At 38.3% G+C, this 23618-nt stretch overlaps 2 long non-coding RNA genes across 3 annotated transcripts in view; one reads left to right on the top strand and one right to left on the bottom strand.

The window, feature by feature from the left end:
* LOC129146943 (uncharacterized) overlaps positions 1-5183 on the bottom strand; it is a 10819-nt gene extending 5636 nt beyond the window's left edge. Inside the window, exon 1 of the long non-coding RNA XR_008554348.1 lies at positions 5035-5183. This is a non-coding gene — a long non-coding RNA (uncharacterized LOC129146943). The remainder of the gene's footprint in view (positions 1-5034) is intronic.
* LOC119259845 (uncharacterized) lies at positions 4459-23618 on the top strand. Of its 2 annotated transcripts, none has more exons than XR_005128585.2 (7): positions 4459-4555; positions 4665-4921; positions 6104-6293; positions 8134-8244; positions 9799-9906; positions 15712-15820; positions 23440-23618. It is a non-coding gene; the product is annotated as an uncharacterized LOC119259845 (long non-coding RNA). The 2 variants fall into 2 exon arrangements; XR_008554347.1 differs by having other exon boundaries at positions 4459-4560.

Raw genomic sequence — 23618 nt, 5'->3', positions numbered from 1 at the left:
TTTCCTCATCAGAGAAGTTTCTTTTTAGCTCTTCTGCCCATTTTTTGACTGGGTTATTTTCTTTGTTGTTGTTGAGTCTCATCAGCTCTTTGCAGATTTTTGTGATCAGTCCTTTATCAGTAGTGTTGGGTGCAAAAATGTTCTCCCAGTCGGTGGGGTTTCTCTTTGTTTTTGTTATTGTCTCTTTTGCTGTGCAGAAGCTCTTTAATTTGATGTAGTCCCAGCTGTTTATCTTTGCCTTCACTATCACTGCTTTGGGTGATGTGTCTGTAAAGATGTCTTTGATGTGCAAATCACGTAGTGTTTCGCCTATATTTCCTTCTATATATTTTATGGTTTCAGGTCTTATGTCTAGTTCTTTAATCCATTTTGAGTTGATTTTTGTGTATGGTGTGAGGTAGTGGTCAAGCTTCATTCTTTTGCATGTAGCGACCCAGTTTTCCCAGCACCATTTATTGAACAAACTTTTTTTGCTCCAATGCATAGTCTTTGCTCCTTTGTCAAAGATTAGTTGACCATAGATCTGTGGGTTTATTTCTGGATTTTCTATTCGATTCCATTGGTCTGTATGTCTGTTCTTGTTCCAATACCATGCAGTTTTGATGATTATGGCTTTGTAGTACAGTTTGAAGTCTGGGAGTGTGATGCCTCCATTCCCTTCTTTCTTTTTCAGGAGAGCTTTGGCAATTCGGGGTTTTTTGTGATTCCATATGAATTTCATCAATAATTGTTCTATTTCTTTGAAGAATGACATTGAAATTTTGATTGGAATAGCATTGAATCTGTAGATTGCTTTTGGTAGGATGGCCATTTTAATAATGTTTATTCTTCCAATCCATGAGCAGGGGATGTCTTTCCATTTCTTTGTGTCTTCTTCTATTTCTTTTAACAGTGTGTTATAGTTTTCTTTGTATAGGTCCTTTACCTCTTTTGTTAGATTTATTCCCAAATATTTGATTTTTTTTGAAAAACTCTGGATATTTCTGATGATTCTTTTGTTCACACCATGTTTCTTTGGGAATTCCTGCACTGATGAGTATGAGATAGTATGATAGTATGAGATCCTTGAGAATAAGGCCAGTATTGACATTTGTTTTAAGTTTTCACATAGCTTACTTGAGTTTAGTTACTTGAGTTTAGTTTCACCTTGAGTTTAATGAAATGAGTGTTCAATCAAGATGAATGTTGTTTGAATGACTGACTGAAAGGGGGAAAAATTACCCCTGTAGTGGCCAGTAGTTAATTTTCATTCAGCTTCTACTTCTAGTCCATGTACTCACATTATACCTATTTACCACAAATTCTTAAATGTCTGATGAGTCTACTTGTTCTACATATATGAATGTAACCACTGCTACTCAAAAACCAGTAAGAGGTGCCATATAAGATAGAAAGATGGTTGAACTCTCACTTTTTCTAGAGCACCAAATCACAGATTCTCCCACCCATCTCAAAGGTCACACATACTGGGAAAATCTGGGACCACATTTTGAGGCATTGTCAAAGTAAATCTCCAATCACCACATAGTTATCTCAAAGACTGCTCTGATAAGTCTTATAAAAGCCTCACGGGGACAAAAAGTATTCACAAGGAAGTAAAGAAAAAGGAAACTTTGTACAGTGTTGATGGGAATGCAGACTGGCACAGCCCTTGTGGAAAAGAAGTTTCTCAAAAATTAAAAATAGATCTACTCTAAGATCTAGTAGCTCTATTCCTAGGTATCTACCCAAAGAATGCAAAATTACTAATTCAAAGGGATATATGCACTCCTAATTCACTGTGGTACTATTTATAACTGCCAAGTTTAGGAGACAATCTAAGAGCCCAAGGACAGATTAGCAAATTAAGAAGATGTGACATAGGGCTTCCCTGGCAGAGCAAGGGGTTAAGACGCAACCTATGAAGCTATCCGCACCCACTGCAGCACAAGTTCGATCCCCGGCCAGGGAGCTACCCACATGGCACAAATGACCTCTACTGACTCACCCGCTGCTCCCCTCAGCAGTGTTTTTCAGTCAATCTGCCTGTTCTATTCCCCACTCTGTCTCTGGTGAATCCTCTCACCCCCCACACACCTCTGGCCTGTACCCCAGTTTTTGTATGCATAAATAAATAAATATTTTTAAAAAGATGTAGTATAGATACACAACAGAACACTACTCAGCAATTTGCCATTTGCAACAACATGGACGGAATTAGAGGGGATAATGCTAAGCAAAATGATTCAGGAGAAAGACAAATACCACGTGGTTTCATTTATATGTGAAATACAAATAAAGAGCAAAGGGCCAGATAATACCAAATCAGTAACAAATCCTAGAATGACTACAAAACTGAGGCTACAGAGGAAGAAGGGGAGGGTAGAAAAGAAAGGATGAGGGGGTCACACCGGACTGTGGGGGAGGACTATGGGTGCCTTGGTGGGTGTGGTATGGAAACACACATCTGAAGAGGTGGAATCCTATATTTCTGAATCATAGTGTTGTAAACCAATGTTACCTTAATCAAAAAAAATTGTCCTTGCAATGCTGACTTGGAATTGCTTTGACTCTTACATTTAAAACAGGTGTCATAAGCAAGTAACAGAACCAACAAAGAATAGTCCATGAAAAGGTCAGTCCCAGCAATTAGATGAAATGATATGGCAGCCCAGGAGGTGTGCTATGTAATTCTGAGATTATAGAAAAGTCTCTGAATGCTGAGATATCTTCTTTCCTGCATTGCCAAGTAATCTGTTGCAACAGTTCCCTAAAATGCAGAGTGTCATGAATAAACAGAAATCAGGCGTTAACATCTCATGATGATTGACTCATCATGTTAGTTTTAGTTACCCATCAAGACTTCTGAGGGAGAAAAATATACGAAAGATACGCTTTGTTTGACTAGAAGACACTGACTAGCACGGTAGGGTTAATTATGGCATGCCAGAAAAGGTTTTGGTTGACAAGGACACAGAAAGGTGGAGAACTAGATAGAGCGAGGGGTGGGGAAAGGGGGGGTGCAAAGTGCTAAAAGAAGTGATTTACGAGTTGGCAGAACGTTAGGCTGACTCTGCGTGTCATTGTTCCAAAAAGGATTGGGAACATATATAATGCTATATTTGGGATTATGAAAGCAGTGCTCTACGAAACGGAATCTAATTCCCCAGATTTAAAAGAGATCAGAAGCGTGAACCTCCAGATAAGAACAAAGTCTGATTCTTGTTCAGAAACTCTTGGTTTAACACAAACACAGATCAGTGGACCTGCCTGCTTCACCCAACACCCCCATGGGCACTCCTCTGGATTATGAGGACACTGTGCAAAGGGATCCTCTCGTAATTAAACTGTCCCTCGCTAGACTCATACCAATAATTTGACCACTCACTGGCTGTATGCATAGCCATGGGACCGCTAATGCAGAACAAAGTGTTTTTCACTACTAACTTTTTAAAAATAAAAACCCCTTGAAATGTCAAGGAAATAAAAGCAGGGGGAAAAAGAGGGAGAAAGGAGAGACAAAGAAGGCAAAGGAGGAAGAGAAGCAATGAAGGTAAGAAGGAAGGAGGGAGGGAGGGAAGGAGAAAGGCAGGCAAGAGAATGGAAGGATGGAGGGAGAGAGGGAGGGAGCAGGGAGGGGAAGGGGGGGAAGAAAAAAGCCCAATGTTTCAGGCATTTGCTCCTCTGGCCTTGCAAGTCTTCATGGGGGAAACTGCAGCCTGAGTTAAACAGGAGGTATGGCATGAAACACTGATTGGAAGGGCCAAGACACCAGAAAGACAATGATGGATGGACTCTTTCTCGTGGCCATTCTAAGGTTATAGTCTTGAGTGCCTTCTCCAAATAGCATCTCTCCTAGTGTTAATAGCTATGCCAGTTGCTGCCATAGCACTACATCTATAGCAAGGGCCGCAGAGCACATGCGCTCATAATATGGTTGGGGTCTGGGAATTAATGCTTCAGCAGTAGCTCTAGTTTTAACAGACACAAGATTCTCTGTGAATCCCAACTCCCCTGTCATATTACACGGGATCCTGTGTAAGCTGCTGTATTTACGTGGCTGTACCAGGCCTCTTCTAAGGATCTGAGTGAAGTAAGAACTCTGCAAATGTAAAAATTTGGGGCCTTTTTTCTAAGGAGAAAAAATCCTGGGGGATAAGACAGGATTGAATTTTTTATTATCTTTATGTGTATACAGGGGGTTCTGTTATTCTCTTATCGTGCTATTCTCTACAACTCTTGCCCTTAAAACAGCCTCTTCACATTCTACTACATTTTGAGGTATGAGGCCTGGAAATTAATAATAAAATTGAAAAAGCAAACTGTGGTACCAATTTTATCTAGAAGCCATGATTCACATCAACACACAATGAAGTGAGTCCATGAGTGAACTTCTGGGTCATCAGCTATGGGTATGAGTCTAGGTTCTGTGGTTAACCAGCTATGTAACAGAGAGAAAGTTCTAGAACACAACTAAATCTTAGTTCCTCATCTGTACAATGAGACTAATAAAGCAGTACCTTATATGGCTGTTTAAGTGATATTTATTATGACTGTGATTCCCCAGGCTTGCTAGGTACTGTAAGTCTCTGTGGAACACTGGCCAGGAATCAGAAAGTCTAAGTTTATGCCTAACTCTGCCATATATTAGCCATGTGACCTTCATCTTGTCCTTTTATCCCTAGGTTTCAGCTTCATCATGTGTGAAATGAAATCTTCAACTAACTGACACTGGACTAACTGCAAATGCACCGATTCCTCTAAGGGAAATTTTCTTTCTGAAAGAAGTTGAAGAAAGCTTTGGTCACAATAGAGAGGCCAAGTAAAGGAAATGATGTTTCCTACAAGTCTCCAAACCAGATGATTTTAGTGACCTTGTTCAAGTCCCGATTAGACATGACTTTTTGTACAAAAGGAGAAATCTAAACGGCATTTCCAAAATGTGAGCTCCATGCCCACTCTTGTCTGCTGGATGTATCCTTGATAGAATCCCTCAAGTAATAATTGCTAAAAATTTGATACAGCCCCACCTGACCCCTCATTTCTCACCCCTACCTCCCAACTTCATCACAATGAGCCAGAACCTTCTGCAGAACTGGTTTGGTGGAGATGTTGGGTGGATAAGTTCATTCCATCAACAGTAGATAGTTCAAGGAAACCATTCAGACCTAAGCATTAGATGGGAGGCAAAAGAAAAGAATGTAATTTGAACCAGGTTTCAAGACAGTCACAAAAGTCCTATTTCTCAATGATGAGAAAGAGATGAAGTCAGAATCCCATTGGGTGTGGCAGTATACTTAGGGAGGAACAGAGTTACTTGTTCCAAAGCTAAGGTTCCAGCAAGCTGATACTAAAGCGTGTGACCCTGAAAGTGAATTCTTCAAACTTTGAGTATAGATGCTTAGTAGGTGCCTACCAGGCCCAGGTCAGAGCTGGCAGTCTGGGTCCCCCTATCGAAATTGCACAAGGGGAGACAGTTCAGAGTTGAACACTTTGAAAGAGATCTAGAAAACTGTAAGTGTATTTTTCTCAGTGAAAAATTGAAAGAGTATTTTGATAATTAATTTTACTTGTTTTAATCTTTCTAACCATATTAAAATTCAGAGATCATGAGCTAACAGGTCAGTTATAAGTTAATCTGCCCAAATTCCTGACTCCCCGAAGGCAGTTTTACCCTCACTTCCCAGGAAGAACCAAGATCTTGAAAACTCTGAAAGTGCACGGTCACGAGTATAGCTACAATGAATGATGGGGGGAGTGGAAAAAAACAGGGTTGATGTTTCAAAAGAGCTCTGAAATCCTAGAGACTTTCTGGATTCATTTTTGATAATTCCTTGAAAGAATTAGTGTCAGTTTAGTTCTTCGGGAGCTAGACTAAATCAGTGTTTCTCAAACTTGAGCATGCAGTGAAGTCCCCAGAAGAACCAGTGAAAACACAAATTGCTGGGTCTCAACTCTATACAGATTCTGATTCAGTAAATCTGGAGAGGGGCCCAAGAATTTGCAATTCTAACAATTTCCTGGGTGATGCTGATGCCAGCAGCTCTGAGAACAGTCTAGATAATTTCTTGGATTCTGATTTTAATGACTGATAGGTTTCATGAGTCCAACTTAATCTGCCCAGGGCAGAGAGGGGTCAACTTTCCATACAGATTGAAGAATGTGGCATTAATTCTTTGGCCAATGGAATGAGGTCCAAGGCACAATGGAGTGAGCAGAGAGCCAGAGAAACAGTTCAATCCAAACACACCAGTGAAAGAAATGGGGGAAAGAAAGCACATCATTATCTGCTTTCAGAACTCCAAAATTCTCAGGTAGGCTCTGCCTCAACTATATACTAAATTGAAGATATGGGTCCTGGAGTAGGAATTATTCATATCTCAGAAATAATACATGGCTTCTATGAATGTCTGTCTTTTCTCCTCCCTCTTCCCTGCCTCCCTCCCTCCCTTCTGTCTTTCTTTGTACAATCACTGAGGTTAAAAAAAAAAAAAACAACTAAAATTAAATTAAGTTGACAAAACACAAGTTGGACCTCAACTCAAAGCTATTTATCCTAAAGATCACCACCAATCTGTTTTTCCTGAGCTTTTTCCTACTGGAAGGGCATTCCATTTTGGAATTTACCAAGCATCCTTTACAGTGGTAAACTCCTGTGGTTCAGCTTTCCACTCTACCCTGTCATTAAGTAGAACTTTAGGGTCTGGCCATCACAAAGATGAAGACAGCCAAGAAAGTCAGGGTGGGTGGAATCATCCATCTTACCATCAATGGCATGCATCACTCCAATGCTTCAAACCTTATATATACACATCATTTTGTGTGATTTATGGCCCTAATTAGATCCCAGTGGCAGTATTCCATCAGCTAACAATGCATATCCTAATCACCTTTTCTTCATACAAATGATTTCCTTAACTTTGCATGCATAACTTAACAGCTTTTATTTTAAAAACTCATGTTAACAGCTTTCCTGTGGTAACCAGTAGGGGTGCTATGATAAGACTCTAATTTGCTGTAAAAATGACTCATTTGTCAAATAAGCATTAAAATAATTGTTCCCCTTTTGACTGTTACCCTGCTGTTTCCAGTCATTTTCCAAAACTAAATTATTTACTCATTTGAAAGTTCAGCTGTGCATATTTTAATTGATATTCCCTCATAGGACTCATATTGTTAATGACAATAATTAACCCGAAAAGGCTGCTAAATAATTATGCTGGAATGATATGAAGTATTTGCACAGAAAGTAAAATCAGCATTTGAAAAACTATCAAAATGTAAAACTTTCATATTTTATGGCAAAGCACGGTAATAGTTCATAATCAAATTAAAGAGAAAGGGAAAATGTAGATTATGTGATTTGATGCAGAATACTTTATGTTTTCAATATAGAAAAGTAGTCTAGCTAACAAGATTACTCTGTCATCTCAGTAAGTTCCCAATATTACTATCCTAGCTGGAAATATAAATTGTTCTCCAGCACTTAGCATGGCTCTTAATGGGAGCAAACTATCTCTTAATAATAATAATAATACCTAACATGGGCTCTCTGTTAGGTAAATCTCCCTGTGATGAGTTCAATAAGCTCTACATACTTCCACAGAGACACCTGCACTAGACAGATTGTACCCCTTCCCCAGGAAACACAGCTGCCTCTCAACTTGCTGGGAAGTTCTCAGCAGTAGCAAGTTCTTTTACTCTGCGACCCAAAGAAAGCAGAAATAAGAAGGAGCTGTTGTCTCTGGAACCTTGTCAAACTGCACAAGGAAGGAAACACAGTGAGTCTTAGACTGTTCTATGTGTGGTCTTCCCTGGTCAGTCTGCCAGGCTTCTGATCCCTAGAATACTACAAGGCTGACATTCCCAGGGAGATGGCTGGACAGTTAAGACTGCTATACTCCTAGGAGTCTTGACGTAGAAAATCAATTTTACAAAGTTATAGAGTGCTAGAACTTGAGTTAAGGGTTCCACTGGTACATTGGTATTCCATGTGGCAAGAATAGCCAAACTGGACATCGAGAATGCCTGTGCCACTGCTTCACCTCTGTTTATTGTTACCTTAAGTTGACATTACTGGTAGCATAATAATGCTGTGATAAAAATAATTATAATACTTGGCATTTATATAGTTTGATTTATTTATGCTCACAGGTGTAAAGACAAATGCTAATGGGAGGCAGAAGAATAACTTACAAATATACAGCTATACCGACGTCCACAAATACCTCCTATAAGCATGGAACACATGGAATAAATGGATGAGTGAGTTTGGCACTAATTATGCCTGTCATCAAATAAAATTGCAAGCATAAAGAACAAGATTTGATTTTATATACATCTAGATTATTCATTTATTACTACCTATATCACTTCTTCAATGGTTAACCTTCCCATAAATCTTAAATTTAGCAGTTATTCTGTGCTTAGCACTGGCAATTACAGTAGCCATAGGGTATACAGAGGTGCTACCCTTGAGCTGCTTACATCCTATCAGTCAGACCAAAGGTAAATTTAAGTAAATTTATGTCTGATCAAGATGGTGAAGAGTACCAACATTTTGAGACAATCCCTCTCTCCAAATTTGCAAAATAATATAAATAATTGAGTTCAATAGCTAACCATTCCTGGACCAGAAATATTAAGAGATGAGCTTAGCTGAAGTAACTGGCCAACTGAGTTTCAAGTCTAGAAGCAACATTGTAGATAGGAATTCAGCTCCATTTAAAATGAGGTGAAACCGAGGACTGAACTGAGCCTCCTTGAGGAGTAAGAGACTACTGTCTCATTAATTTCACCCTATGGTTATGGACAGCAGAAGCTGTGTAGGAGCATATGCAGCTTCACAAACAAGAATTTAGCTAAACCATCCACTGACTCAGTGCCTAGATCTGCCACACTCCCAATATCTTCTTAAGGAGAGAGTACACAATGATATTATTTTAAGATCTGATTCTGAACTTGAGGCAGAGGCAGCAAAGGGCAAGAGAGAGGCAACCACAAAATTACTATTCAAGGAGAGGAGGTCACTGAGAGGGAACTACAGTTGGGGGGACCTACTCAAAATGAGCCTGTTTAATAAAATTCCAAAATATAAGAGATAATCTAGTGCTAAGAAAGACATGAGAACAATTATCACTAGGAATGTGAATTTATGCCAGATAAAACTGATTTTCTAGAACAGCATGACGATGACATTAAAATAAGTATATTTAAGATACTTAATTGAAATGAAATAATTGGTTTAAAGGACAGTAAGAAACTGTGAAACAAGGACAGAAACAAAACAGGAACATGTCAGGGAAAAAAATTCAATTAGACATTTTAGAAATAAAACTTATAGCCATTAAAATTATAAAAGAAACTCAAGGACAACTTAAAATCTATACTGGACACAATCAAGAACAGGATTCTTAAATTAGAAAATGGTATCAAGGAATCTGTTCAGAACAAAACTCAAGAAACCAAAGTAACAAAAGGAAATTTAAGAGATAGAGCATCTCAGTTTATAATTCCTAACACAGGGGTCAAAATACTACAACCCACAGACTAAATCCAGTCCTCTGCCTGTATTTGTACAGTGAGCCACAGATGGGTTTTAGTTTTTAATAGCTAGAAAAAATTAAACAAAACACAGTGTTTTTGCAACATATGAAAATTCAATTTCTGGTATCCATAAATAAAGCCTTATTGAAATAGCCATTCTTGTTTGTTTGCATATTGTTTATGACTGCTTTTAGGTTGCAATGGTAGAATTGAGCAGCTAACAACAGAATGGTCCACACAGTCTATTTATGTTTATTATGTGCTTCTTTATAGAAAAAACTTGGGGATACTTGCTCCAACTTCTCCGTGTCAGGAAAAAAATCATACCAGTATATTTGGAGAGACAACAACTGAGAACCTGAAGAATTAAAGGAAGACTTGGTAGTGAGAGAAATTTAATACTCTGCTTTTAAATTATTCCTCATTTTAATAATATCGATGGAGTATTTGTGGGCCTATCATTGAGTTTTATAAACCTAAGTTTCATACCAATTGCACTATTTCACTGAACTGACCAACTAATTAGACAACTCATCAATCCAATCAGCCATCTGCTATTGGATCATGAAAATGATTGCTAAATTCTGCTCAATGGCATCCACAAGCTAATATCCTATAAATCTCAAAAGTTTTCTAGGCCTCTACCCATACATCGCCCAAATTTCTGCTCTCTCCATTATCTCATGAGTTATATGGCTTACTTGACCATCCCTTCTACAAGAGATGCATTACCCATAGTTCTTCATGTTACTATCTTTCAAATGCTACCATTCAATATCCAGCTAAGATGATATCATGTTCACTCAGTATTAATTCTGTAAATACTTTTTGTGTGTCTATAAGTATCAGATGTTCTAGGTGTCTCCAGAGAGACAAAGTTAAACTAGTGACAATCTATCTTAAAAGATTTTACTATATTTTATAGTGAAGCAGATAATAAAAATATGCAATAATAGGGCCTCCCCAGTGGCACAGTGGGTTGAACACAGTTCTGTGAAGCTGTCCGCAGCCTCTGCAGCACGGGTTCAATTCCTGGCCAGCCAGGGAGAATCCTACATGGTGCAGCAGATCTCTCCTGTCGCGCCCGCTGCTCCCCTCAGCAGTGCTTTCAGTCTGTCTGCCTGTTCTTCTCCCCACTCTGTCTCTGGTGAATCCTCTTGCCCCGCCGCACCTTTAGCCTGCACCCCAGCTATTGTATAAATAAAAAATAAATTAAAAAAAAAAACTGCAGGTTAACACTGAATAAACCAAACAAAACATTTTTTAAAAATGCATTAAGAACAGATAAATGGTACATAATACTTGGGGACTTGGCATGGCCAGGGAAGGTTTCTTGAGGAACAGAGAACTTAGGACATTAAAAAATAGTTGGGTTGGGGGCAGTGGTGCAGCGGGTTGAGTGCAGTGCCGTGAAGCTGTCTGCAGCCTCTGCAGCACCAGTTCAATTCCAAGCCGGCCAGGGAGCTACCCACACGGTGCAGCAGACCTCTCCTGTCTCGCCTGCTGCTCCCCTCCGCAGTGTACTTTGGTCAATCTGCCTTGTCTGTTCCCCACTCTGTCTCTGGTGGATCCCCTCACCCCTGCTGTCTGGCCTGTATCCCAGCTCTTGTATGCATAAATAAATAAATAAATCTTTTTTAAAAAGATTAAAGATCTTACCTCCTGTTTAAAGATCAGGAGGTAAGAAAGAGCACAGAATTTTTACAGAGTGTATAGCTAGAAAATAGAGGCTGAGCTGAGGATACCACGGATCAGTAATAAATGAAACTAGAAAGGCAAACCAGAGCTACTCATTAAGAAACATTTTAAGTTGTACCAAGAAACCTGAAGTTTTTCCACAGGCAAGAGGGGAGTTTTTGAAAGGCATTAAGTATGGGGCGGTGTGATCATATTTGAACTTCAGAATGATTTATTTTTCTTGCATCATTGAGGCAGAATTATTGGGGGAGACAAGATATAGTTGCAGGTGGATAAGTTTAGTTGCAGAAAGCTTAGATAGTCACTATACTATGCTTTCCATTTTCTCTGTGAAGTCAGACACAAGGTCCTCTACTCAAAAAAATTTAAAAAAAAAATGGTTAACTACGACATGCAAAGATGGTGGAATATTTTTATAGCTGTTATGAAAAACAGGATGAAGAAATAAAGAAATGATTGGGACAACAATTAGAAGACTTCCAAGTACATTCACATTGGAGATTTTGAATTTTTAGCAGTTCTATTTACTCAGCAGCCTAGCTTGGAGAAGACAATGGTCAGGAGCCCATGGTTGGGGGTTTTACTTGAGATACATGATAAAAGGATAATGAGCACAAGCAGCAGTTGAAGATGCTTATAATAGACTGTTTGAAAAGAGACCGTGGGACAAGGATGAGTAAGGAAGAAAGTAAGATGAGAGAAACAAGAGAAATGGAGAACTGGAAAATGCCCAGCGACCTGAGAAAGAGAGGCTCTAACAGGCTCCAGATTAATAACAAAAGGTGAAATTGTATCATGGCAATGGTTTCATCAGCAAAGCAGACAAGAAAGTCCAGAGATCAGCCACAGGAATAGATGGATGTAGACAAGCAGAGGTTAAAATTAAGACTGAAGTGGCCTGGGTGGGTGTTACTGGGTCTTCCGATAGGGATTATTTTCACCCTGGATAATGGAAGATTTGACTTGGAGACAGAAGATTTAAAAGATGTCAGTGTCTTCAATAGCAAAGAAGGAATAATGAAGAATATGAAAAATTACTATAAGTAGAAGCAGAAAACAGAATAATTGGATAGCATGAGCCTCAAAGGAGGAAAGGGTTCATGTGTATGTATATGTGTATATATGCATCCAAGCATCATCAGCTGTATCCCCCTGACACCATTGATGGTAGCTGCTAAGACTATTAGGAGACTTGCAAGAGAAGACAGTAAGAAGACTTGCAAGAGAAGACAGTAGCTCACTGCCACTTTCCTGAGCAATGACATGCGATGTGACAGAGGCACTAACTTCATGAGTCTCCTACAATGGTTCTAATCTAATAATAAGGAAATTAGTAACACAGCCTGTAGCCAACTGTCCATGAATACAAGAGAAGGGGGAAAATCCCACACCAGGTGTCCCAACTTCTATCTCCACCAAACCCTTTATTAATAAGATGCCAACAATAGGGGGGAGGGAGAAAGTGGGGAGGAAAGGGAAGATAGAACCCAATAGATTATGGTGGAGGGCTGTGGGTGCCTTGGTGGTGGCTGTGACATCATAACATATACCTATGAAGGTGGAATCCTATGTTTCTGAGTCACATACACAAATATATTAATTTATAATAATAAAAAAGATGCCAACAATAGGACAATGAGTAAAATAAAGAAGCATGGGCTTTACCATCACAGAAGTAACCGCGTTCTGTTCCTATGACAGTTTCCTCCACTGGATTAAAAGTTCCTCAGGGGTAGTTGTGCCTTACTTTTCTGTATGTAACCATACTCCGCACAGAGCCTGGTGCATAGCCGATATTCAATAAGCATGTGCTGAAGTGAAAATGAACTGAACTGACATTCATAAGATATTTAACAGCTGATCAAGTAACTTCACATTAATTATCCCAGGGTTATAAAAACTTTGCAACATAATGATTCTCACAGTTCTACTTTTTGGAATGCTCCCTACTAGTTAGAATCAACATAAGTATATCCTTCACTTTACAAATGAGAAAGTCAGAGATGACTTGTCCTGGGTTACACAACTAGCTACTGGCAGAGACAGGACTAGAACCCATCATATCTTGGCCAGTTTTCTATAACAAAAATTTGGGGAATTTTGGGAATCTTGTGATAATGAATGCTGAGAGTCAACCATACTAATTGAGCACTAGTAGTCACTATTACTTGAAGGATAAATAAGGAGATGGTGAAGGGGAAAAAAAATCCATTCTTTCTTTCTTACACTAAATATTTAGTGAATGCTCGCCACGCACCAATCCCTGCTCTAGGCATTGGGGATGAAGACGGGGACAAAATAGATGAAACCCCAATCTTCATGAATGATCTATTCCAGCAAAGTCCTGTCCTCTGTGGTCCATTATCTGGTCAGGGAAACACTCACCCACTCATACAGAGACATCCCCACCTCTGCAAATGATGCTTTAGCTCTTGGACCCCCTAGTCCTGAGTGGAGGCAGACAGTCTTGTAATCAAAGCCTACACAAGGGTGTCCACGGGACTGGATTTTTACAAGGTCTAGAAAATTGTACCCACATGACCACTTGAGAGAATTTGCAGCCATCATTTCCATTAGTCAGAGGGGTGTGCTTATGAGTGAGGAAAGCAGATGGTGAGCAAGCCTTGAAATGTCAAGGCTGAAGCAAATGTGCCCAAAGATCTGCTGCTCCAGTGACCTCAGCTTCAAGTTTACTGTGCTCAGAACCGAGGGTTATGCTGAGATTGCCCCTCTCAACCTTAGTCATCAGAAACGGTTGTGTTTCCTTTTAAAAGGTTTTTGTAAGGTTGCCCATCCCTCCTCCCACAAGAGCAGTCCTCCTCACTGCCAAGCCTATTTTTATGGTTCGTCTCCAAAACAAGTGCAAAATAGCGTTGGCCTCAGATGAGCCCTCCCTCTTGCTGGCCACTGGAACACCATCTGCAAGTTGAGTGGGAACAGTAAACACTGCAGGTTAAGTAACTCATTACTAATATTTTCCTTGAGCTCTGAAACTTTTAAAACAAACAACAACAATTGTATCATAATAACCTTCCAGAGGTTAACAGCCGGCAGGTGGTCCAGCTCAGTTAAATGCAAACCAGACAGCTGTTTGATTATAAACTGTTGATTCTTATGGAGATCTGGGGAAAACTTTTTGCCGAAAAAGGGTCTTCTCTTAAAAATCCCTAATGAAACAACACATAAATGTCAAAATGACAAAAATAAGGAAGTGTGTCATAGACTAAGCATTTTAATGTCCTCTCTGGCTTCCTCCAGAGTGTACTCTGGATCTAACCACATTTAATGGCACAGATTCTTAAAGAGGTGGTGCTCAGCATGAATTTTTATGACCCAAATAAAACTCGGAGAGGGTCACTTTCTCTGCCATAGTCAGTGTCCTCAGCAGATGTGTGCGAGGATCACATTTCAAACCAACCACCCAAGCCAGCATTTTACCTGGACCCAGAGGCTATACAGGGTGCACCTGTGAAGATGTAAGGAAACCCTGAAGTGTGTAGCATTATCCTGTCTGTCTCCAAGCCATTTAGGCAGTGTGAGGATCCTCCTGGGAAGCTCTGGCACAGCCAAAGAAAATTCCAAGTACTGATAGTATAGTTTCAAGTACCGTGGATTAAAAGTTTTTAATGAAAACCTTACATTAGCAACTTACAGTCCCACAGATTGATGGCTATGTTGTTACTGTTTTCTTCCCTTGATGATGAAATGGGACAAAAGAAACTCACTCCCTAAATCAGCATTTAATTACTGTTCTATGCTCTTACAATCAGAAACATTTCAGAAAGCTCAGAAAACAAAGTTGAACCTGTTATTCTGAAGTCTATAGCAAGAGACAAAAAGCAAAAACCTGAGGCCTGCAAAGAAAAAGAAGCTATGCAATGGCAATCACCTATTTTTCCTAATATAAGAGAAGAAACACAAAAGTGTAAAAAGAGAATTTCACAAGTCCTATCTTAGTTGTAATAAATTAGCAGAAAGGTAAGATCCTAAAGTGTGAATAAAAAAATGCTTTTAGGTTTGACCCATATTTGATGGGTTTTTCTAACAAGAACACATAAGCAAGAGGTGACAATGAGCCAAATCCCCAGAGATAGACTGGGTAGGGAAGGAGCACTCGCCGCGCGCGCGCACGCGCACACACACACACACACACACACACACACACACGCACTAGGCAGACCCAATACACTTTCTGTTCACTATGAAGAGGAATGGAAGCTGGTGGGACTTCATACCATACTAGAACCAGTCAATGGTGCAGCTCAGAGATCCTGCAGGCTCTGAAGGTGAGGCAAAATGCGATTTAACAAGTATTTATTGAGCGTTAATATATAGCACATACTCTGCTAGTCAATGTGGACCTACAAAAAAATCAAGACAGGTTTAACTTCAAAGGGCTTTTAAATCTCCAAGAATAACTAACTAGAAGATAAAACGTAAGGCATGAAGAGAAGACTCTTTTTCTGAATTTTACTATTATGTTTATAGTTTTTATTATTAGGGAGATTCCAGGAGTGCTACATAAGGAAAAGAGGCACTGAGTTTGACCTCAAAGTTTGAAAAGGATTCCAAACATGATGGTTTATTCCAGAATAAGGTAAGAAGGGCAGATAGTGAAAACTGATTCCAGTTTTATCTAGTCATTAGTTTTTCTTATGTTGCTCCTATTCTTTTTAAAACTCTAAAATAAATAATTAGTGCCTAAATACATATATTTTATTTTAAAGATTTTTTTTCATTTTTAAAATGTATTCATGTGACTTTCCCTTTGAAATAGTTGGCTACCGCAGACAGTAAGCCACTGAAGATGTCTATTAGCTAGTTGTAATTACTGATAACGTAGTCATAACCTTCCCTCAAGAGGTTATGCCCAACAATTCCCATCCTGCACATGCCATACAAACATCTAGCATTCATGCCCTATTGGTACAAAAAAAGGATATTTGCATTTGGGACATTCATTACTTTCAGTACTTTCTTCAAGGTCTCATGGTCAACAGGGCTCCATACTGCCCTTTTTTATTTTTTTGTTTAGTTGACTTTTCTTCCTACCTGTGCTTCCTTCTAGTTCCTTCCACAATGTAGCTTATCTCCCATTTCTTGTTTCTTGTTGAGAATTATAATTCTTGAGATTAGAAAGACTTCAGTGAAAATTCTATTATTGGTCCATGTAGATAATCATTTATTATTTTGCATGTTTCTTTAGGTTGACTGCATGATTCTTCTGGTTCATTCAGCTGTGTTCAGGTGACATCTTGACTGGGCTGGAATAATGCAGGCTTTACTCTCATGCTAGAGGTCTTGATAGGGATTGATAGAGGGCCCGACCTCTGTTTCTATGCATTCTCTCCAGCAGAGTAATTGTTTTCTCTTTTCATGGTAGCTGAGTGCTCCAAGAAACAGAAAACACATGAGCCCAGGACAGAGTCATTTTTACCACATTCTGTTGGTCAAAGTAAGTTAGAGCAAACACAGATTCAAAGGAGATGAAAAAGATCCCCCTGTCTTCATAGGAGAACATGAATGGAGATGGTGACCCTCTTTCTAGGGAAACTACCACATTCACCATTGAGATTATTTGACATGTTTCCTATGTCATTTTTAATCTACAGAGGTTACTCTACCACATTGTTTTCATCTTGTAGTTTTTTTGTTTAAGAAATCAGTTGATTATCCCTGTTCCTTTTACCTCATGAAAATAGGTAGTTGAATCTAGAGGTTTGATCAGATACTGGTTTGATTATTTTTCAAGTTGGAATTGCATACTTCCATTAGGAGGCACATAAACTTTTATTGTCTCTTGATTTTTCTTGATTAAAATATATTTTGTTTGTGTCTTTGTTTCCACAAAGGAAGCCATTTATTAACATATGTCATCACCAGGAGAGAATGGCAATTCTGATTAAACTTTGTTTTTGGCAGAGACTGACTTATATTATCATACACACTTTTGTAAAGACACAAGTGAATTATATTCTCATGGTGGGAGTGAAAGATCCAGCCTTCCTGAATTGTAATTTTTTAATATAAAGGGTCTTATATATGTTTATTCTTTGAACTGAATATTCAGCTTTCAGAAGTCATTTTCAGGGAGATGTAAAAAAAAAAAAAGATTCTAAGTATATTCATTGGCCCATTACTTGTAATTCAAAAAGCTGGAAAATACAAACATTTAACAAAGAAACGATGATTGGATTTTGTTGCACACATAATAGGAAAGCCATGCTACCATGTTAGCAATTTTTTTGAGGTACCATTGGTTAACAACATTGTGGTTTAGCAGTATATGATCTCCCCCTTCAGGTGTTGTTACTATACCACACTTACCACCGTACCATCCAGAGTCCATTCCCACAGTCTACTATGCTCCCAACTGTTCTCACACCTCCCCCCAACCCCAGAAGTCTCAGTTCTACAGTCAAGTTTCTAGAGATTATTGTTATTTTGGCTTTATCTGACCCTTTGTTTTGTTTATCTATATTCCACATAAAAGTAACACCATCCAGTATTTATCATGCTCCTTCTGACTTATCTCAGCATAACCCCCTCAAGTTGTATCCATGTTGTCACAAGTAGCAGCAGCACTTCATCTTTTTTGATAGTTTAATAGTATTCCATAGTGTGTGTATATATCGTCTGATCCACTCATTTGTTTTGGGCACCTAGGTAGTTTCCAAGGTTTGGCTATTATCAGTGGTGCTGCAATGAAGATAGGAGTGCTTATTTTCTTTCAAATTAATGTTTTTGCATTCTTTGGGTAGATACATAGGAGTGGAATAGCTGGGTGATACAGTAGATTCAATTTTTCTTCTGAGAAACCTTCATACTGTTTTCCATAGGGACTGGATCAGTCTACATTCCCACCAACAGTATAACAAGGTTTCTTTTTCTACGCCCTCACCAACACTTGTTCTTTTTAATGTGGGTCATTCTCATAGGTGTGATATGGTATCTCACTGTGGTCTTGATTTGTATTTTCCTGATAATAAATAATGATGAGCATTTTTCAGAAGTCTTTTGGCCATCTGTATGTCTTCTTTGGAGAAGTGCCTCTAGCTATTCTGCCGATTTCTCAATTGGATTGTTTTTTTTTTTTTTTCCTTGAGTTGTATGAGAAATTTGCCAGTCTTGCAAGTTCCTTCTTGGATGTATTATGTGTATTTTCTACCATTCCATAGGCCACTTTGTTGTTTTAGTGTTAGTGTCTTTCGATATGGAAAAACCTTTTAGCTTGATATAGTCAAATTGCTCTTTCTTTTTTTCTTTCTTTTTCTTTCTTTTTTTGGCTTGTATTCTCTTTTTCTGTGTTGTTGGAGACGAGTCCACAAAGACATCTGTGAAGCCTGAAGCCTCTTTTCATATGTGTATTTTATGGTTTCAGGTCTCAGATCCAGGTCTTTTAACCATTTTGAGTTGATTTTTGTGTATAATGTGAGATAGTGGTCTAATTTAATTCTTTTGCATACATCTATATAGTTTTCCCAACACCATTTATTGAAGAGGCTTCCCTTTACCCAGTGTATGTTCTTGTCTCCATTGTTGTAGATTTACTGTCCATACAGGCATGGGTGCATTTCTGGCCTCTCAATTCTATTCTATTGTTTTGTGTGTCTGTTTTTGCTCCAGTACCATACTGTTCTGATTATTATAGTTTTGTAGTATAGTTTGAAGCCTGGGCATGTGATGCTGGCATTTTTCCTCTTTTTGTGAAGATAGCTTTGGATATTTGGAGTCTTTTGTTGTTCCATGTGAATTTCAGTAATGCTTGCTCTATTTCTTTGAAGAACATCATTGGAACTTTGGTAGGAATTGTATTGAATGTGTATGTAGCTCAGAGTAACATAGCCATTTTGACAATGTTAATTTTTCCAATCCATGAGCAGGAAATAAATTTCCACTTGTGCCTTCTTCTATTTCTTTTAACAATATCTTGTAATTTTCTTTGGATAGATCCCTCACCTCCTTTGTTAAGTTTACTCCTAGGTACTTAATACTTTTTGATACCATTGTAAACTGGATTGTTTTTCTTGATTTCTTTTTCTTCTAACTCATTGTTTGCATATAGGAAGGCAACTGATTTATGTGCATTGATTTTGTAATGTGCCACTTTGTTGAAAAGATTTATTGTTTCAATTAGTTTTTTAATGGAATCTTTAGAGTTCTCTATGTATATTGTCATGTTATCTGCAAATACTAATAGCTTTATTTCTTCTTTCCCAATTTGGATTTCTTTTATACCCTTCTCTTGCTTAAATGCTCTAGCTAGGACTTCAAATACTATGTTGAAGAGTAATGGTGAAAGAGGACATCCTTATCTTATACCAGATCTTGTAAAAAGATTTCAGTTTTTCACCACTGAGGATGATGTTAGCTGTGGGTCTGTCATATGCCCTCTATTATGTTGGAATATCTTCCATCTACTGCTACTTATTTTTAGGGTTTTCATCTTAATTGTGCATTGAATCTGGTCAAATGCTTTCTCAGCATACACTGATATGATCATATGATTTTTATCTTTTTTTTAATTGATGTGGTGAATTATTATTTTTGGATGGTGAACCATCCTTGTGTCCTGGGAATAAATCCCACTTGGTCGTGGAGTACAATCCTTTTAATGCACTGTTGAATTCAGTTTGCAAAGATGTTGTTGAGGAATTTTGCATCTATGTTAATCAGGGTAATTGGTCTGTAGTTTTCTTTTTGTGTGTTGTCTTTTTCTAGTTTTGGTACTAGGGTAATGTTGGCGTCATTAAAAACTGTCTGGAAACATTCCATCTCTCTCAATATTTTTGAAAGTAAGGACAGATATTAGCTCATCTTTGAAGGCTTGGTAGAACTCCCTTGTGAAACCCTATGGTTCTGAGCTTTTGTTTTGGGGAAAGGTTTTGAATATTGTTTCAGTTTCCTTGATAGTAATTGCTCTGTGCAGTTTTTCTATTTCTTCCCTATTTAAACTCAGATGGCTATATAATTCTAAGAATTTGTCCTTTAGGTTGTTCAATTTACTAGCATACAAAAGTTCACAGTAATTTCTTATGATTGCTGAATTTCTGACAAGTATATTGTAACATCTCCTTTTCCATTTCTGACCCTATTTGAGTTTTTTCCCTTTTCTTTGTGAGTCTCACCAAAGGCTTGTGTATTATATTGATTTTTTTTCAATGAACCAGCTTTTGATTTCATTCATCTTTTGTACTTTTTATTGCTGATTTTATTTATGCTCTAATTTTTATTTCCTTCCTACTGCTGACTTTTTTCTTTTAGAATTCCTTAAGATGAGAGATAAGATTACTTATATGAGTTCTTTCTTGTTTCTTTTTTTTTTTAAGATTTATTTATTTATACAAGAACCAGGGTACAGGCCAGATGCGCGGGAGGGTGAGAGGATTCACCAGAGACAGAGCAGGGAACAGAACAGGCAGACTGACAAAATACACTGCTGAGGGGAGCAGCAGGCGCGACAGGAGAGGTCTGTGGCACCATGTGGGATCCTCGCTGGCTGGCTGGGATCAAACCAGTGCTGCAAAGGCTGCAGACAGCTTCATGGTGTGGCGCTCAACTGCCTGTGCCACCAGGGGAGGCCCTCTTTCTTATTTCTTGGTATGGGCCTGTATTGCTACCTAGTAGCCTCTTAGTACTGCTTTTGCCTCTTAGTACTGCTTTTGCTTTTTCCCTAAGTTCCAGAAGGTTGAGTCCTCATTATCATTTTTCCTGAGGTTTTTTTTTTTTCATTTCTTCTTTTTTTTTTCATTAACCCAACAGTAACTCACTAGTATGTTGTTCAGTCTCCATATATTAGAGGTTTTCTTGCTTTCTTTTTGTGGTTGATTCTAGTTTGATACCATTGTGGTCAAAGAAGATGCTTGGTATGACTTCAACCTTCATGAATTTGTTTATACTTGCCTTGTGACCCCATATGTGGTCAATCCTGCAGAATGTCTCATGTGCACTTGAGAGGAATATGTATTCAGCTCTTTGGGGGGCATGGCGCCCTATAAATATCTAATAAGCACATGTGGCCTAATTTTTTGAGACTATTATGTCCTTGTTTACTTTCCATTTGGTTCATCTGTCCATTCATGTTAAAGGGGTTTTGAAGTTCTCAGTCACAAATGTGTCTTTCCCAATACCTATTTTCAAATTAGATAATGATTGCCTTATTTGTTTTGATGCTCCTTTTTTTGATGAGCATTATGTCTTCCTCCTGATGTACTATTCCCTTAATCATTATATACCTTTTCTAGCTGGAAATCTATTTTATCTGATATAAGAAAAGCTATTCTGCCTTCCTTTGGTTCCCATTTGCTTATAGGATTGTTTTCCAACTCTTCAATTTGAGCATGTTTATCTTTGGAATTCAGATGCATATCCTGAAGACAGCAGAAAGTTTGATTTTATTTCTTAATCCAACCAGAAATTGCATGCCTTTTAATTGCTGGGTTCAGTCCATTTACATTTAGAGTAAGTACTGATCTAGGAACATCTTCTATTGCCATTTTAGCCTTAATTTTGTGGTTCTATTTCCTTGTTCACTTCTATTTGCATGTTCTTCTCTTCTATTTAGATACAAGAGCTCCTTTCAGCATTTCTTGCAGTGGAGGTCAGTGTTTAAAAATTCCTTCAGCTTCTGTTTGTCTAAGAAAGCTTTTATTTTTTTCTTTTATATCTGAATAAGAGCATTGCAGGATAGAGTGTTCTTGGCTAGCATTTTTCTCTCTAAGTGTTTTGATCACATCATTCCATCCTCTCCTTGCCTATAGTGTTTCTTCAGAGAAGTCAGATGTAAGCCTGATTGGGGTTTCTTTATAGGTTATGTGCTACTTCACCATAACCATCTTCCATAGTCTCTCTTTACCATGAACTCTTGGAAGTTTTATTATTATGTTTTTTTGTTGTAGGTCTCATTCTGTTTAGATACCATGGTGTTCTTTTAACCTCATGGACTTATGTACTTGTGTATTTTGTTCCGTCTCCAAATTTGGGGAGTTTTCCTCTATTATTTATTATTTCTTTAAATAAGTTCTCTGTTCCATTCTCTCCTCTTTTTCCTATGGGATACCCATTATTCTTATATAGCCTTTCCTCAAGAAGTTGGATAATTCTTCAAATATCTGTTTCTTTTCCTTCATATGCCTCTTTTCTTCCACCTGGATTATTCATGCATTGTCATTTTCAAGATCACTGATTCTATCTCCATTTGATCGATTTACGTCCATCTCTTTTTCCAGTTTTTTTTTTTTTAATCTCCTCTATTGGTCTTTTTACATTAAAGCATCAATTTTGACCTTCTGCTTGTTAATTTTGTTTCTCAGGACATTTGTTTGTTATTCTTAGGTTTGTGGGTTTTTTTTTCTCTCTTTGGTCAGCTTTTCTGTGTTGTCTTCCATTTCTTTACCATGGCAATTTTGAACTCCATATCTATTAGGAAGAAAAGATCTTCCTTGTCTTTGTGATTGGGTTCTGAAGATTTGCTCTCTTTCTGTGGTAGAGTGCTCCCTATTATTTGCTTTCTAAATATTAAGGGTGTAGGGTTTCAACATTCAATAGATGATGCTGTATGTCAGAAGGAACTAATCTGTAGCTGGACCTTCAGTGAGCTGCGGGAGGTCATGTCTATGAGGAGGATCGGTTATAGTGAATCCTCCTTCAGGCACTTTTCCAGAGTTCATCAAGGTCACAGAGATATCTGCAGGGTGTCTACTATGGCAGGTCCACCCTCCGGCACCTTCTCAGGGCTTACCAAGGCTGCAATGATGTTTGCAGGGCTTTGCTATGGTAGGTCTGACCTTGGGCCCCTTTATAGAACTTACTAAGGCCATGTTGATATCTGCAGAGGACTGTTTCTACTGTCCCTGAGCTCACTTGGGTCTGTAAAGGGTTATTAATTATAAGGGCCTTACCAGTTACATTCTTCTTCTTAAATGGCCTACCAGGGCTCACCCCACATACCTGTAAGATTTCTTGCTTGGCCCATCTTTCTCTCTGTGGTATACTGTGGTATAGTGGTATAGTATAGATTCCACTATATATATATGTGTGTGTGTATATATATATATATATATATATATAGTGTGTGTATATATATATATATATATATATATATATAGTGTGTGTATATATATAGTGGTATATAGTGTAGATTCCACTGCTTGCTGGGGATTTCCTCCTGTGGATATTATTCCTAATGTGTGCTGTAATTGTCTCTTTTTCTTTCAGAAGATTTTGGCTTTGTTATGCTGTAATCTAGCTGTGAATATGCAAGAGGAAGTGAGCCCAACATATTTACTCTACCATCATCTTGCCCGGACCCTACTGTCTCTTATATTGTGATGTTATCAGACATTGATAATCAGTATCTATATCAGGGATCTGCAAACTCTAGCCTAAAGGTGAAA

The sequence above is a fragment of the Talpa occidentalis genome, unplaced genomic scaffold, assembly GCF_014898055.3.
Source record: "Talpa occidentalis isolate TD23 unplaced genomic scaffold, MPIMG_talOcc4v2.1 talOcc4.5, whole genome shotgun sequence".
Taxonomy (NCBI): Eukaryota; Metazoa; Chordata; class Mammalia; order Eulipotyphla; family Talpidae; genus Talpa; species Talpa occidentalis.
The sequence above is the reverse complement of the archived record's forward strand: the minus strand, read 5'-3'. Positions and strand labels throughout refer to the sequence as shown.